The sequence below is a fragment of the Monodelphis domestica genome, chromosome 5 (assembly GCF_027887165.1).
Source record: "Monodelphis domestica isolate mMonDom1 chromosome 5, mMonDom1.pri, whole genome shotgun sequence".
Classification (NCBI taxonomy): Eukaryota; Metazoa; Chordata; class Mammalia; order Didelphimorphia; family Didelphidae; genus Monodelphis; species Monodelphis domestica.
In genome coordinates, this window is record NC_077231.1 from 264,328,360 (window position 1) to 264,345,133 (window position 16,774).

The 16,774-nt window shown below is 37.6% G+C and overlaps 1 long non-coding RNA gene across 1 annotated transcript; it reads left to right on the forward strand.

Annotated features, from left to right (window-relative positions):
- The first annotated feature begins 10,730 nt into the window (after nucleotides 1-10,730).
- Nucleotides 10,731-15,350, forward strand: LOC103106811 (uncharacterized). The gene is made up of 3 exons (XR_473457.3): nucleotides 10,731-11,142; nucleotides 11,452-11,557; nucleotides 12,397-15,350. It is a non-coding gene; the product is annotated as an uncharacterized LOC103106811 (long non-coding RNA).
- The last annotated feature ends 1,424 nt before the right edge of the window (nucleotides 15,351-16,774 follow it).

Here is a 16,774-nt window from a genome sequence, read left to right on the forward strand (position 1 = left end):
AACAGAGTAAGATGTAGTCTTGTCTGAAATAAAGGCTTGATCTTATATATGTAGTGCTTAATACAGTGCTTGGCACTGTATTAAGTTGGTGCTTAATAAATGTTTATTGATTGATTAAAAAGTGCTGAAGAACTGAAATGGTATGAGGGATTTGAAAGTGGAGTTAGGGGTTACTTGGAGCCATTTAAAAAAAGAGTTTCTCATGTTCATAATTTTCCTTCTGTAATATTCTTGCTAAATCAAACTTAATTCTTGTCCAATGGAGTTGTAACTAGGTATTTTTGAGCACAGGTTAGGTGACATGAAAGATATTCTCAGCTGAAGGTGCAGCAGTGGGATAATGCTCCATGATGAGTAGATAAAGCTGCTACTGGGGAGGCACAGAGGTGAGGAACAGGGTGGGTTAGGGCAGAAACTCCAGGATAAAAACCCCAGGATAAAACCTAAGTTCCCCTCGCCCCCTGGTAAAAATTCTGTTATTCAAGACTACTCAGCTATTTCTCACAGTAGATTAGAAGAAAGGAAGGAAGGAAACAAATATTTATTAAGTACCTGTTTTGTGCCAGGCATTGTGTTAAGTGCTTCATGAATATTATCTCATTTAATCTTCCCAACAACCCTAGGAATTAGGTGCTCTTATTATCCTCTTTATTTTGCAGGGGAGGAAATTGAGGAAGGCAGAGGAGGCACCTAACTGCCAAGATACTTAGTTCTAGGGTACTTTTGAGCACTTCATGGAATTATATGAAGTAACATGGCAATGGGAGGTGGAGTGATGGAGAGGAAAGAGAAGCTTAGATGGTAGTCAGCAACGTTACTTACAACACAAAGTTCAGAAGGACAGCAAACGCAGCATATGACAAAGTTGGGTCCAAAAAGATCTTGGCAGCCTAGAGAATTAGACCAAATCTAATCAGATGAAATTCAATAGGGATAAATGTTAAATCTTGCACTTGGTCCCCCCCAAACCAGCTTCACAACTAGGAGATGGGGAAACAAGGTTAGATAAAGTAGTTCTGAAAAAGATCTGAAGGTTTTAGTGCCCAGCAAGCTTTCTATGACATGAGGCAGTTTTGTGATGGAGAAGACAAATAAACTAATGTGATGTTGGACTGTATTACAAGAGACTTTGCTTCCAGATGTGGAACCTTTATGGGTCTTGTCTAGTTTGTTGTGTTCAGGGCTAGGCACATTGGCTTAAGAAAGACCTTGATAATTTATGATGACTATATACCAGGGATGGAAATATGGTTCAATATTTGCCTAACAGGGCTTTGGCATATGTCCAGCCCATCCAAGATGGAAGCACCCAAATAGGAGATAGCAGGTACTTGCTTCAGGAAAAACACATTTGTGTTGGTCTATACATGTTTGGGAAATTGAACTGCCTGCATCTTTATATTTACCTGAGCGAGGCACAGTTGTTCTTTTTTTTTTTTTCCCCAGCACCACCCAGAGATGAAGGTCTTATTCACCCACAGCAAAGACTTGATGCATTAAGCTGGAGATGGGGGGAAGACCTGAAATTATTTTCTTCTTTCCTTAGGCGCTATGACCCAAGAAAATAGACTTGAAGTTTAGGTCTCTCATTTATCATTTTTAGTTCTGGATACAAGGAGTGGGAGTCCTGAACCCCGGAGCCTGAACCAGGGGAACTTTGGAGTTTAGTATTCTAATCCTTATGTTGCAACCAGCCCATCAGAGAAGCCCTGAGAAGCCTTGGTCCTCAGAGATAAGCACAGAGAAGTTTTGGAACTGGAACTTGGTGAGACTAATTCTATTTAGAAACTCAGCTAAACGATGAATCTGATTCTTTTCCCTTACCCAGGAACAAATGGTGATGTGTTGGAGATTATGTCTCCCAGATGTTAGGCAGAAATTTTTGTATGTTTGGTAATGCTATATCTTTGACAATAAATATTCTTTTGTAAAAAAAGCTCATCTGACTTTTGAGTGGAATTGGGGTGTTTGGACACCTATAATTGAGGAAATGCAATTGTTAGGGATTTGAGTCAGTGGTAGAAAGGAGAAATTCCCCAATGCCTTAATGACACTAGAGAACCTGGGAGAAGGATGAAATGTAACATACCTAACCTTCAGGTAGTACAGGCCAGCATCATTATTTTTACATTAGGAAAACAATCAGAATAATTATTCATATTAAAAACAAGCACATACCCAGCCATATGATTATTCCAGTAGATGCAGAAAAAAATCTCTGAAAAAATCTAAAGCTTATATGTATGTAAAAAGTCCTAGAAAGTATGGGGAGGGCTGGAGAAGGGGGGGGGAGTCTTTTATAATATAAAAAATCCATCCAAAGCCAAATGCAAACATTATATACAATGGGAATATATTAGAAGCTTTCAAAATAAATTAAAGAAAAGATTACCTTTCTTATACACTTTTATTTGCTATTATTTTGGAAACAACTAGTAATAACAATAAGAAAAGAGAAATAAAAGGCATAAAATAGTCTGAGTAGAAAAAACCAACCATTTTCTTAGTCCTGGTTTACTTAAAAAGTCCTTTGGAATAAGCAAAGAAACTAAATGGTATAATTAATAGCTGTCCAAAGTTGCAGGCTACAAAATAAATCCAAAAAAATCAACATTTTTCTTGACAATAAAATCTGAGAAGCAGTACTAGAAATGGAAGTTATTCAAAATAACTACAAAATGCCTAAAACATTTGGGAGTCAATCCATCAAAGAACATTCAATGCTTGTAAAGATTCAATTATAGAATACTTCTTAAAGAAATAATAAACAACTAAAATAGTTAGGGGGACATTGATTGTTCATGGGTAGGCCATGCCAACATAATAAAAATGAAAATACTCCCAAAAGTGGTTTACAGTTTTAATACTATACCAGTCATATTACCAATGAGAAGCTTCACAGCCCAGGACAAAATAATAATGGAATTCATTTTGAGGATTAAAAGATTTATAATATGAGAGAAATAATACAAAAAACTATATTATAAACTGCAGTCATCAAAACCCTTTATTACTGGTTAAAAATGGAAAAAATAGACCAATAGAATAAACTAAAAAAAGGAGAATCAGAAATAATGAAACTCCATAATTCAGGATGCAACAAACTCTAAAACATAAATTATTTGGGAAAGAATTCCTTATTTGATAAGAATTTATTGAAAAACTATAAAGCAGTCTGGCGGAAATCAGACTGACTTCTTACACCAAGTTTTACAATAAATTCAAAATGGATATCTAATCTGAATATTTAAAGATCATACTCTAAAAACACCTATAAGAAGAGCAGATCATATGAATTTCTCAGTTATGGATAGGAGATTAATTCTTTTTTTTAAAATTTGATTTGATTTGATTTTTAAATTTTCTTCCATAGTTACATGATTCTTGTTGTCTCCCTCCCCTCTTCCTTTCCCCCTCCCAGAGTAGACAAGCACTTTTACTGGGTTATGCATATATTATCATTCAAATCCAATTTTATATTATTCATTTTTATAATAGAGTCATCTTGTAAAACCAATCTCCCAAGTCATATACCCATATAAATAAGTGATAAATCACATATTTTATTCTGGATTTATTTTCCCACAGTTCTTTCTCTAGATGTGGATAGCATTCTTTCTCATTAGTCCCTCAAAGTTGTCCTGAATCATTGCATTGATTTTAGCAGCAAAGTCAATTACATTTGATTGTCCCACATTTCATTTACTGTGTGTAATGTTCTCATGGTTCTGCTTATTTCACTCCACATCAGTTCATGTGGGTCTTTCCAGTTATTATAGAAATGAAGGAGTTCATCATTCCTTATAGCATAATAGCATTCCATCACCACCATAAATAACGATTTTTTCAGCCATTCCCCAGTTGAGGGACATCCCTTCCTTTTCCAATTTTTTGCCACCACAAAGAGCACAGCTATAAATATTTTTGTACAAATGGAACTTCCCCCCTTTTTTTTAATCTATTTGGGATACAAACCCAGTATTGCTGAATCAAAGAGCATGTATTCTTTTAAAGTCCTTTGGGAATAATTCCAAATTGCCTTCCAGAATGGCTGGATCAATTCACAATTCCATAAGCAATGTATCAGTGTCCCAATTTTGCCACATCCCTTCCAACATTTATTATTTTCCTTTACTGTCATATCGGCTACTCTGTTACATGTCCGATGGTATCCCAGAGTTGTTTTGATTTTCATTTCTCTAATCAGGAGGGATTTAGGACATTTTTTTCATATGAGGAGATGTCTTCTTGAGCAGAGGATAGATGTAATTACAGTAGGTAAATAATTCTAATTACATGAAATTGAAGCACTTTTATATAAATAAAATTTATTCATTTCAGCAAAGAAGAGAAGCTATAGACTGGAAAAAGTCTTTAAATTAAATATCTCTGATAAGAGTTTAGTATCCAAGATATATAAACAACAAACAGAAATATGTCAGATCAAAAGTGACTACAGAATATACATATGGTAGAAGGATATGAACAAACAGTTCTCAAAAGAATTGTAAACTACTAACAAGCATATGGAAAAATTCTCCAAATAACTATAATAAGGGGAATTTAAATCAAAACAACTCTGAGGTTTTACTTCATATCTAGCAAATTTGCAAATATGACATAAAATGAGGATAGTATTGCATTTAGAGGAGTGGTCAAGGCTGGAAATATATGTAATGAGCTATTTGGAAAAAGTGGTAGTTAAACTCATAGGAGCTAGTGAGTTTACTAAAGGAGAGTATGTAGAAAGGAAAGAAAGACAAGAGGGTCAGGAGGAAAACCTTGAGAGGTACTAATTTCATAGAGTGAGGAAGAGGATGGGGAACCATCAAAGGAAATAAAAGGAGAATGTAGAAAGGAGAAGGGAGATCCAGCAGCACACATTCTCTAAAGTTGAGGAGAAAGAATATCCAGGAGGGGAAAGTCAATAGTATCATTCTAAAAAAAGGTCAAAGAGGATGAGGAAGTGGTCTGACTGCCTGCAGTTGCTCATCATACCTCTCAGGCTTGAATCTTCATCCTAGATGAATTTATCTTTTTCCTAGGCATGGGTGCTATGAGTTAAAGCTTTGAGGCAGGTCCCAATGGAATCATTGGAGAACACATTGCAAAATCTTGATGCTTGCTCTCATATTGTTCTGTTGGCATGATTGCCTTGGACACTGATTCCATATGGAGTAAATCAGTCCCTTCTTAAGAAGCTTTTGTGTTTTCCCCTAGCAACTGTGGGTGAAAACTTCTCTATTAAGGAGCCATACTGTATACCTTCAAGGAAATTTCCAGCAGTATCAGCTGAGCAGTTGTCATTGTAATCTTGAAGAATGAATGGCAGTGCCTTAAGAATATTGGCAATAGGCTTTATGAGAAAATACATGGAAGACATTATAATCAGTCATTAAGGGAACATACCAGAGTCAATATCTATCTTGTACTCATTGTCAGTAATGAATACCACTGTATTCATATTTCAATATCCTGAGGCATCCTGACATTGACCCTATGAATATAATATAACACCAGGGCTTTACTGTCATGTGAATGAATAACACCACCTGATTCTAGATAACATGAACTGCTGTGTTAGTTTCTGTGCTTCATACTGATGGATTTTCAATGGTATTCTCTTTTTTTAGATTGGCCTTTCTTTTTGAAGAATCTACACTTAATAGTCACGATACAGACAGTCTATGTAATTCTCTGTAGACTGAGTATGAGCTGGTATTTCTGATGTTGTGATATATGTATTTATCTCCTTTACCCATAAACTTTATAGCATATATCTTTACTTCATGGTTAAATGCTCTAATGTCTCTGATAGCTTTTTTAAGGAAGAATTAGTGTATGTCTGAAAGTGGAACAATGAGAACATGAGAGGGTTAATTTGATCAATTAATCCACAGATAAATATTTCATCTAACAAACATTAAACACCTATTGTGTGTAAAGCATTATATATAGTACTGAGAAAAAAAAATTCATAAGTATGATGTGACTTTGTCTTTATGATTATAATCCAGTAAGGAGAGGGAATATTTGTAGAAGAAATAACTTTTTACAGAAAATAGAATAGAGTAAGTGAATTAGAAAATGCTATAAATGTTTGCAGGATACAGAGTTTTAAGTAGAATGGGGCAAAAGGGGCTTTGCCATAGGGACCCCAAATCTATAGTAGTGTGCTTCCCCATAAGAGCATCCTGTATTCTTAGGTACTCTATCAGCAAACACTATCACAGGATACACCTCCCACCAGACTGCCATCAACCCCCTGGCTCTTTTTTGCCATGGTATCCCCTGGGGCTCACATTGTATTCTAACTGCTAAAGCAGCAAAAGACATACTCTCTGGAAAATGGTTCTCTCTCCAGATATTGATCTCATTTGAGACTTCTAAAACACTTCTGTGGGGTAAATATTGCAGGAATCATATCTTTATTTTACATATGAAGAAACAGGCTCAGAGAGGTTAAGGTACTATTCCTTGATCACACAGAAAATGAAAATCCAAGGCAGTATTTGAACCTGGGTTTTCTGTCTCCAAAAACTAGCATTCTGTCCCTAAAACTCTCACCAAGGACACAAAGTTTTTACGCACTCTCCTGTATTTATTTAGCAATTATGTATAATTTATAATAAATATATTTTATAAAATTTATAATAAATATGTATAATTATGTATAATTTAGTAATTATGGGAACTTTGTGTTCAGGGAAGTGAGAAACCAATTGGTATCAATTTCACCTTGCAAGAATCTTTGCATTTATTCAATTCTTTATTGAACAAGTTAATGGGGTGGCGGTTTGAATGTGCTGATCTAATGCCGATGTTTGGGATTCATTGGCAATACAGCAAACTTTCACTGAGTATCTAGGTGGTACAATAGATAGAGCACCAGGCCTGAAATTAGGAAGATTCATCTGCCTGAGTTCAAATCTGACCGCAGATACTTATTAGCTGTGTGACCTTGGGCAAGTCACTTAACTCTGCTGGCCTCAGTTTCTTTTTTTTTTTTTAAACCCTTACCTTCCGTCTTGGAATCAATACTGTGTATTGGCTCCAAGGCAGAAGAGTGGTAAGGGCTAGGCAATGGGGGTCAAGTGACTTGTCCAGGGTCACACAGCTGGGAAGTATCTGAGGCCAGATTTGAACTGTAAAAATGGATTTGAATGCTGGACTTCAATCCCCAGAAGCCCTTGCTCCACTTCCCCAGAATGCTTTGTAACCTCACCTGGGCCAAGAACGAGATGGGTTATTTAACCTGATTGCAAAGGCTTTTGGGTGTCTTTACTTCCTGTCTCCGCTGGCAAACAAACAGTGTCTCATGATGTGAGTGAAAGTTGGGTGGGCCTCATAGCCCACCTAGCATGTCCTTTTCCTACTTGTATATTCTTAAGTTCTCAACCTTTAATAAACCTCTAAAATATGATACTCCTTCCAGAGAGAAACTAATTTCTATCTGCCTCAGTTTCCCTAAATTTTAATCTTTACAGAACCCAGGACCTCCTGTGTCTAGGCCTGACTCTCAATTCACTGAGCCACCCAGCTGTCCCCAGAAATGAACATTTGTTGATACAAATACCATGAAAAAAAAAAAGATTGCACATGAATATAGGAATCTCCGTGTATAGAGTCTAGGAATTCTAAGGGGTGGAGGTACGGAGGAGGTACTTTCCAGATGTGTGCAAAAACATTTAGTTGGGAAATTGAAAGCTGATTTTGGGGAGCAGCCAGTACACCAGTGTATGAAGCTGAGTTATAGAAGGTAAAGTGGAAAAAGTAGGTCTTTACGTGCCCAGAAACAGTAGGGAACCATTGATGATTTTTGAGCTGGGGAGTGAAGTGCTCAGCTATGTATCTTTAAGAACAATAGCTGGTGGGGGCAGTAGCTAGGTGTTTCAGTGGATTGAGAGCCAGGCCAGGGATGGTTCCAAATCTGTCCTCAGACACTTCCCAGCTGGGTGACCCTGGGCAAGTCACTTAACTCCCACTGCCTAGCTCTTACCACTCTTCTGCCTTGGCACAAATGCATGGTATTGATTCTAAGAGGAAAGGGAAGGGTTTATAAAACAAAACAAAACAGAAAGAAAGAACAACAGCTAGGTTACTATATAAAGGATGGATTGCTGAAGAGCCTGGACATAAGAATATCAATTCAAAGGAAACCCATGGGAATCTCTCTCCTTATCTTTCTTCATTGTTATATCTCCCACTAATCTAGCTTATTTATTTATGAATTAAACCCACCTGGCCAACCACAGGGAGCTATGCCTAAATTTAGTGCCCAAAGACAATGATCTCATTTATTTTCTAGTTCCTACTCAAGTGAAATTCATTTTTAGATGGTGTAATTTGCATTTTAATGCTTTTATATGTGTATATATATAATTTCAAATTATAAATAGAAAAGAAAAGCCTTTTTATATAAAGTTTTGCCTTGATACCAATGTTAGAGCTGGTGGTACATTTTTGTGAGGCCCTTTGCACTCAAGGGTTCTTGATTCTAAAGCTAGAAAATGCAAACTTGTAATTGATTTAAAAAGAGACTTCTTGGGTCCCATAGATCCCTGGTGACCCTTGTTATCCACTTGATTTATCTGTCTTCTCTAGGCCATCCATGTGCTTGGCTTGCTTGCTATAGAGTGAGCATTCCTAGTTTGCTAAATGCCACAGAGAAAATATAGACAACATGATCTTTGATCTTTTTAATCTCATAGTCCAAGAGATAATGCACATGGGAAGGCTGTTGGGAAAAAAGAAAATGAAAGGAAAGAGAAAAAAATAAACAGAGAACAGAAACACAGACAAGTAGATCAGCTTCCAAAGTTTCATGTTAAATTTATGATGCAATTTATGGTGAGGAGTCAGTGAACAAGGGAAGGGAACAAGCATTTATTAAGCTCCTACTATATACCAGAAACTGTGCTAAGCCCTTTACAAATATGATCTCATTTGATCCTTCAAAGGCAAATCAAGCTATATGCAATAAGAGATTCACAGTTTCATGTAAATCACCCCTTTCTCTTTCACATTCAACAGAGAAATTTTATTTGGTATTTATGTTCTGAATAAGACAATTACATTCAAAATGGCTGTTGAGGTGAGCAGAAGTTTCTTTTTACAAGAGAGTAAGTACTAAGTTAATAGCTGATAATGCAAGCACCAAGGATAGAGCCAATGGGATCAGGACTCCAGGGGTAGAGAGTGATGTGATACTCTCCACAAACCATAGAAGCCAGAGGAGTAATTTTGACTGAACAGGGTCTGAGGAACAGTCATATTCCATCTAAAACTGCTTTATTCTATATTTCATATTATCTGGAACCTCAGAGGCTCTCCAGGTCCTGAATACCCAGGCAAATTGAAAAACCAAGATTTGGGACCAACAATAAGCACCAACTAAATACCCTTCTTTATTTAATGCCAGTTAAACACCATAAAAGTATTATTTTTTTAGTTTTTGATGTGAACTGAAGGTCAGATATAGGAGTATCTATTTGTCAGAGTTCCTTTGGGAATCACTTTCTCCCCTTAGATCTAGGTGACTTTACGAGGTCTTGGATAAGATAGGATCTAAAGACAGTTTGGAATTAGGGAAGGTGACATGAGACCATCAGGACTTTTCCTAGGTGATCCATAGTTAGAAACCACTCACAGTCCATCAGCAGAAACAATAACATCATCAGCTCATAGATTTAAATCTAGAAAAGACGTCCAAAGTGACTACCTCCTTATTTTATAGATGAGGAAAATGAGACCCCGGAGGGCTATGAATTGCCAACCTCTCTATACAGTTAGAAAGCATCAGAGACAGGATCTGAACTTCTAGATTTAGTTTTTGTTTTGCTCTATCACCAGTGCCTCGACTACCTAGATAGAGAAGTAACAGAAAGTGACCATAAAGCCCACTTTAGTCCCCAGTTGAGCTCCTCCATGACCCAGAAAGAATGGATCCTCTTACATTGCCCTAGACAGAAACCTTTCAGTTTCTCCATGGTATGAGTGTGTGATGTGAGGACATGTTTCAAGGTGGTTCTACCTATTTCATTTGCTCCAGATGCAAAATTTGAAGTTACAACTCTGAGGAATAGAAAATGTGCTGCATCCTACTAATCTTGTAACCTATTAAAAACCAAACCATACCAAATAAAGGAGATTTCTATTGGGTATCCTTCTTGGTCTTGTGGAACTAGAGGAAGATAGTCATGGCTGCATGCACAGGAAGCTAATCATTTTGGATTTAATATTAGCTGCTGCAGACATCTTTGAATGAATGCCTCCTAAGGAGAAGGATCTAAGGAGCTGGGAAGCTCTGATATTCTTGGAAACCTTCTTCTGGTTACTATCTCAGAGCAATGGGAACCACTAGCTTCCCAAAATTCCCACAATTAAGAATATATATATATATTCATATAGGAATTTTGCCCCCTAGGGAGGATAATTTCATATTTAGGAATACTAAAAGTAATATAAAAATAGAAAATTGAATGATTCACAGAGTAAAAAAAAATCACAGCTCTTCTCAGTCTTGTTCAGGCAAAGACCGTGGAGAAATTATTTTATGGCTTTTATAAAAAGGTTTTCATGAACCACAGTGAAAAAATTCTGACTATTTGCCACAAGGGCAAAAATTGCCATAGGCATACACCAGCTTAAAGAGAGAGTTTTGAGGGGCTCACACTAACCCTTGTTGCGTATGGGAAGTGAAATTTAATCTCTGACCCCTTGTCTCATTGTGCAGCCAACAATCCAAATACACTGACCTAAAATTTCCACGGTGGTGTGATTTGTTGGCTGCCCTGGACTTTCTCCATTGTTGCTGCAGCTGTCATTGCGGGGGAAGGGGCTTTCTGGAGTTCAGACTTTCAGAGCAGAAAGAAACGAAAACAGCTCAAAGAGTTGATTATGTGCGGACTGCTGACAGAGCTTTAGCATTCTATAGTCACTGGCTCTGAAATACTTGTAAGCTCAACGATTTCAAGGGAATTTTCTTTTGAGAGCACAAAGCACTCTCACCCAGAGTGTGAGCTATCGGGCAGAATACTTAACTACGCAGCTGTCAATCAACATTTCCCCTCTTGATTGACAAACGTCCACGAAGTGCCTAGCACTGTGCTGGTTGCTGTGGAAGATATAAAAGAAATATAGGTGCTGGTTCTTACCTTCAAAGTATTTACAATCTACTGGGTGGGGGTGGGGGATGGCGAGACATAATTAGAGAATCACAAAAAAACGTTATTCCGGGTTCTTTCCCGTATATTTTGCTTATTTGATTATCACAACAACCACAGGGGATAGGTCGGACAAACGGTATTCCCATTTAATTGATATGGAAACAAGTTCCAAGTTGTGAGGTGATTTGCACGTGATAAGCCAATAATTAAGTGGAGAAAAGGGGACTTTAGCCTGGGGTCTTCTAGCCGGAAGTTCAGGGTTCTCTCTATCTCTACGGAACAGCAGCTGCCCGGGAGTAGGACCCGGTAGAGGTGGGGCATACTTAAAACCTTGGGAAGCCGGTTTGAGCCCACCCTCACCTCTGCTCGCTTCCTGGCTTGATTACCTGGTAAGTGGTTTCTAGATTACTCATTCCTAGCAGTACTCTTGCACTTTGACTTCCTCCTGTACTTCCCCATATTGACACCTTTTGGCAAAAGACCTCAGCTTTGAACCAGACCCCGACTGGCTCTTAGCAATGGCCACCTACCAGCCTCTGTCTACTATCCCCACCCTATGTCACATAACTAGATGTCGTTTAGTGACTCCCAACCTTTTCAAGTATGAGGAGTCCCATTTAGCATCAAAACGATTTGCAGACCCCCACGGGAAAGTACTTGTTGGTTTAGTGTCCTTTGATAAAGAAAGTCCACAAAGACCAGAAGCTACTAAGAATGAATGTTTTATTGACCGCAATAACATTTTCATTAGGAAAAAATCATACAGCTAATCAGGAAATACATTATTCAGCCTATAGAATATATATATATATGTATATATATATATATATACACAATAGAATTTACACACACACACACATATATGAATTCAACATGGGCTTGGGGAGCCCTTGAAATAACATCATGGTGCCCCTTTCACCCTCACTGCATCCCAGTTTCTTTGGTCCACAAATTAGGATCTGTGGATTTAGTACTGGAGTCTATGATTTCAGAAAATTCATGCCATAGGAATTCAGAGAGAGTAAGAAACAAAAGCTGGAGTTATTGAAGAAGGTTTCAATAAACGAGGTAGGACTTGGTCTGTGGCTTGAAGGATGAGTACAGTTTGGATGGGTGGATAACACTGAAGAATGCATTTTAGGAAGGGGAGCAAAGCTTTTTCCATTTTTCAAACAGTTTTGAGAATGTGCTTAGGGTGAAACCTTTGTTTTCTTCCTTTTATCTCCAGTGTTTGGCATAGAGAAGAAACTTCATAAATGCTTGTTGATTGATTCAATTCCCCCAATCCAGAAGAAAAGGAGTTGCCAAGAATCTTTCTTCCATCTGTGAAAGTTTGCTAACTCCTGTTTGGGGTGAGGAGAGGGGGAAATAAAAATAAATCTATGTTAGTTGAAAAAAATTTAATTTCAAACCAAAGTTGTTCATTTAACCAGGATGAATTTACATGAGAAAAATGGACCTTCTCCTTTGTCTCTCTCATGTAATAAGTCTTGTTTACTTCCTTCATAATCAGTTTTGGATCTGGCCATTACTTTCCAGTTCCAGTGCCATCTTTGTCATCTCTTGACTGGATTATTCCAACAATCTCCTAACTGGACTTTTTGTCTCCAGGCTGTTCCCACTTCCATTTTATTCTGTATATTGCTGCCTAACTGAACTTTCTCTGGGGAACACAGTGATTTTTTTTTTGTCTGATGGGAAATTGGTCTCTTTTCAATTTTTACCACTCAGCTCAGCCTCCATGATTTGCATGGAACATTAGGGGCAAAACAGGGTGGGGAATTGGTATGAGTCTCCTCATTAAAACTTCTTTGAATTTATTAAAGTGGACCTCCTGAGGTGATTTGCCCAGACTGTTGATATGATATGAATTAGAAGGAATTTCTTGACTATAAATCAGATAAGGGTTGAAGAGAGTCCAAAAGATTGGAGAAGAATCAGCTCCTAAGACAAAAAAATTTAAGGTCTTCTTTAGCCAGTTGGCTGTAGTTTGCATAAAAATAGAGCCAAATTCTCACTGAGGTATTCCTGCTCTCTGAGGAAGAACTTTTTAGCTGTAGAGGTTAGAGCTCTTTAATCTCCTGCCTGGAGGTGACAGAGCTCAAAGCTCAGGTCCTTTGGGAGTCAAAGAGTCAAAAATCAACCTTTCACTTTGGTCAATTCCTGGCTAAGGGATCCTTATAACTAGTTTTCTTGTTATGCTATTTGTGTTTCTTTTCTAAAGGGAAAAAAGAGAGAAAGATGATTCAATAATTCCTGTGATTATCCATATAACCAGTTATCACCTTGTATATGTGTCATGGACCTTTTTGGCAATCAGGTGAAGCCTAAGAATCCCTTCTCAGAATAATCTTTTAAAATATAAACAAAATACATAGGATTACAAAGGAAACCCATTCTATTGGAATATAGTTCCTAGAACCTTAGGTTAAAGAACATTTGCTCTAAGAGGAAGGGATCATCATTGTATCTAAGGCCCAAAAGATGATAGAAAAGAATGGCTCTGAAAAGATGACCATCAGAGAGTGACACAGCTGAGAGATTAGAGAAGTAGATGACCTCAACTCAGAGGAGGATGTAGTATTTTTATTTTTTGAAAATTTTATTTGATTAGATGATTTAGAATATTTTTCCATGGTTACAAGACTCATGTTTTTTTCTCCCCTATCCCCAAGCCCCTCCCATAGCTGATACGCAATTCCACTGGGTTTAACATGTTCATTGATCAAGACCTTTTTCCATATTATTAATATTTGTACCAGGGTAATCATTTAGAGTCAAGATATAGTATTTTTAGAGATATGAGTTGCTTTGAGGATGTAGATACATGGTCCTCAAAGTGTTCCCTCCTCTATTTTTTTAAATCCCTACCTTCCATTTTAGACTCTAAGACTAGATTCCAGGTTCCAAGGTGGAGGGGAGGTCAGAACTAGCAATTAGGATTTAGTGATTTGCCCAGGGTCACACAGCTAGAAGTGTCTGAGTCCAGATTTGAATCCAGGACTTCTTGTCTCTGAGCCTGGCTTTCTATTCACTGAGACACCTAGCTGCCCCTATTCCTCCCCTACTGCTGGAGTATAACCTGTGAGAGAGCAGAACTCTTGGTGCATGAGGGAATCATTTCTCTCCAGATGTTGCTATGATGTTTAATTAAATGTATTTTGCTTTTAATGTGTCTTCTGATTGGTTGGTAAATGAAAATCATTGATGGGAATGCATGTACTATGATTTTGAATGGAGGGTTACTCATTCCCATAATTTGCTTTGAACTTAGGGTGAAGGAGAGAAGCCCTTAGGTGCTACATTCCTAAAACATCACTTCCATTTCATCACTCTCCAGCTCAAAAATCTTCTATGGCTTCCTATTTCCTATCTAAGAGCTTTCTTAACTTTTTCTCATGCTACTTCTTAAAATTAACTCTCTACTTTGGGCAGGCTTATTTCATTCAGTTGCCTTCCCTAGGGTTGGAGATTTAGAACCTGAAGTGATCTCAAAAGTTATGTGGTTCAAATCTCATAACAATTTCTATGGTATTAGTTAACCACCCCAGTTTTTTGCTATAAGCAAATATAGCAAGGACCCTTTTCCCTCCCTCTACATCTTTACTATATTAATTTTTAAAAATAAACCCTTAACTGTCTATCTTAGTAATAACTCTTAGACAGAGGGGCAATGGCTAAGCAAATGGAGTCTATTAACTTGCCCAGGGTCACACAGCTAGAAAGTGTCTGAGGCCAGATTTGAATCTGGGTCTTCCCTACTCCAGGTCTGGCACTCTATTTGCACCACCCAGCTGACCCTTTATCTCTATTTGTTGACAGTTTTTATCAATAACTTATGCAGAGAAAAAATTTGCTGAGAGGTGGCTAGAGAAAACTGCCACAGAGAAAGGAACTCTAGATGATATCTGGCTTTATACTGATCATGAACTTAGACTGTTCTTTCCAGAGAAATGGCTAATTCAAAGACTTACAGAAGTTGAAGAGAAGGTTTCCTCAAAGAATGGTTCTCCGTTAGAGACTAAAAACTGAACACTAACATGGAATTAAAAGGAATGACTTTTTTTTTTATGGAAGTAATTATATTTAATAGTTGTTGGTTTTTTGTTTTTTTTTGTTTTTTATTTAAACATTATTTTATTTGGTCGTTTTCATACATTATTCATTGGAAACAAAGATCGTTTTCTTCCCCCCCCCCCCCCCCCCCCCCCGCCTTTCCCTCTCCCATAGCTGACCCATGATTCCACTGGTTATCACATGTGTTCTTGACTCGAACCCATTTCCCTGTTGTTGGAATTTGCATTATAGTGTTCATTTAGAGTCTCTCCTCAGTCTTATCTCCTCCAACCCTGTAGTCAAGCAGTTGTTTTTCATCTGTGTTTTTACTCCCACAGTTTATCCTCTGCTTGTGGGTAGTATTTTTTTTTTTAGATCCCTGCAGATTGTTCAGGGAAATTGCATTGATACTAATGGAGAAGTCTATCACCTTCGATTGTACCACAATGTATCAGTCTCTGTGTATAATGTTTTCCTGGTTCTGCTCCTCTCGCTCTGCATCACTTCCTGGAAGTTGTTCCAGTCTCCATGGAATTCCTCCACTTTATTATTCCTTTGAGCACAATAGTATTCCATCACCAACATATACCACAATTTGTTCAGCCATTCCCCAATTGATGGGTATCCCCTCATTTTCCAATTTTTGGCCACCACAAAGAGTGCAGCTATGAATATTCTTGTACAAGTCTTTTTTCTTATTATCTCTTTGGGGTACAAGCCCAGCAGTGCTATGGCTGGATCAAAGGGCAAACAATCTTTTATCGCCCTTTGGACATAGTTCCAAATTGCCCTCCAGAATGGTTGGATCAATTCACAACTCCACCAGCAATGAATTAGTGTCCCCACTTTGCCACACCCCCTCCAGCATTCATTACTTTGCAAAGCTGTCATGTTAGCCAATCTGCTAGGTGTGAGGTGATACCTCAGAGTTGTTTTGATTTGCATCTCTCTGATTATAAGAGATGTAGAGCACTTTTTCATGTGCTTATTAATAGTTTTGATTTCTTTGGCTGAGAACTGCCTGTTCATGTCCCTTGCCCATTTGTCAATTGGAGAATGGCTTGATTTTTTGTACAATTGATTTAGTTCTTTATAAATTTGAGTAATTAAACCTTTGTCAGAGGTTTTTATGAAGATTGTTTCCCAATTTGTTGCTACCCTTCTGATTTTGGTTACATTGGTTTTGTTTGTACAAAAACTTTTCAATTTGATGTAATCCAGATTATTTATTTTGCATTTTGTAACTCTTTCTAATTCTTGCTTGGTTTTGAAGTATTTCCCTTCCCAAAGGTCTGACATGTATACTATTCTGTGTTCGCCTAATTTTCTTATAGTTTCCTTCTTTATGTTCAAGTCATTCACCCATTTTGAATTTATCTTGGTGTAGGGTGTGAGGTGTTGATCTAAGCCTAATCTTTCCCAAGGAATGACTTTTAAAAGCTTAACTGAGAGGAAGAGCCAAGATGGCAGAGTAGAGGCAAGGAAAGCCAGAACTTCTCTAAGAATGCTCCAAACAACCTTAAAATACTGTTTCAAAATGAATAGTGGAG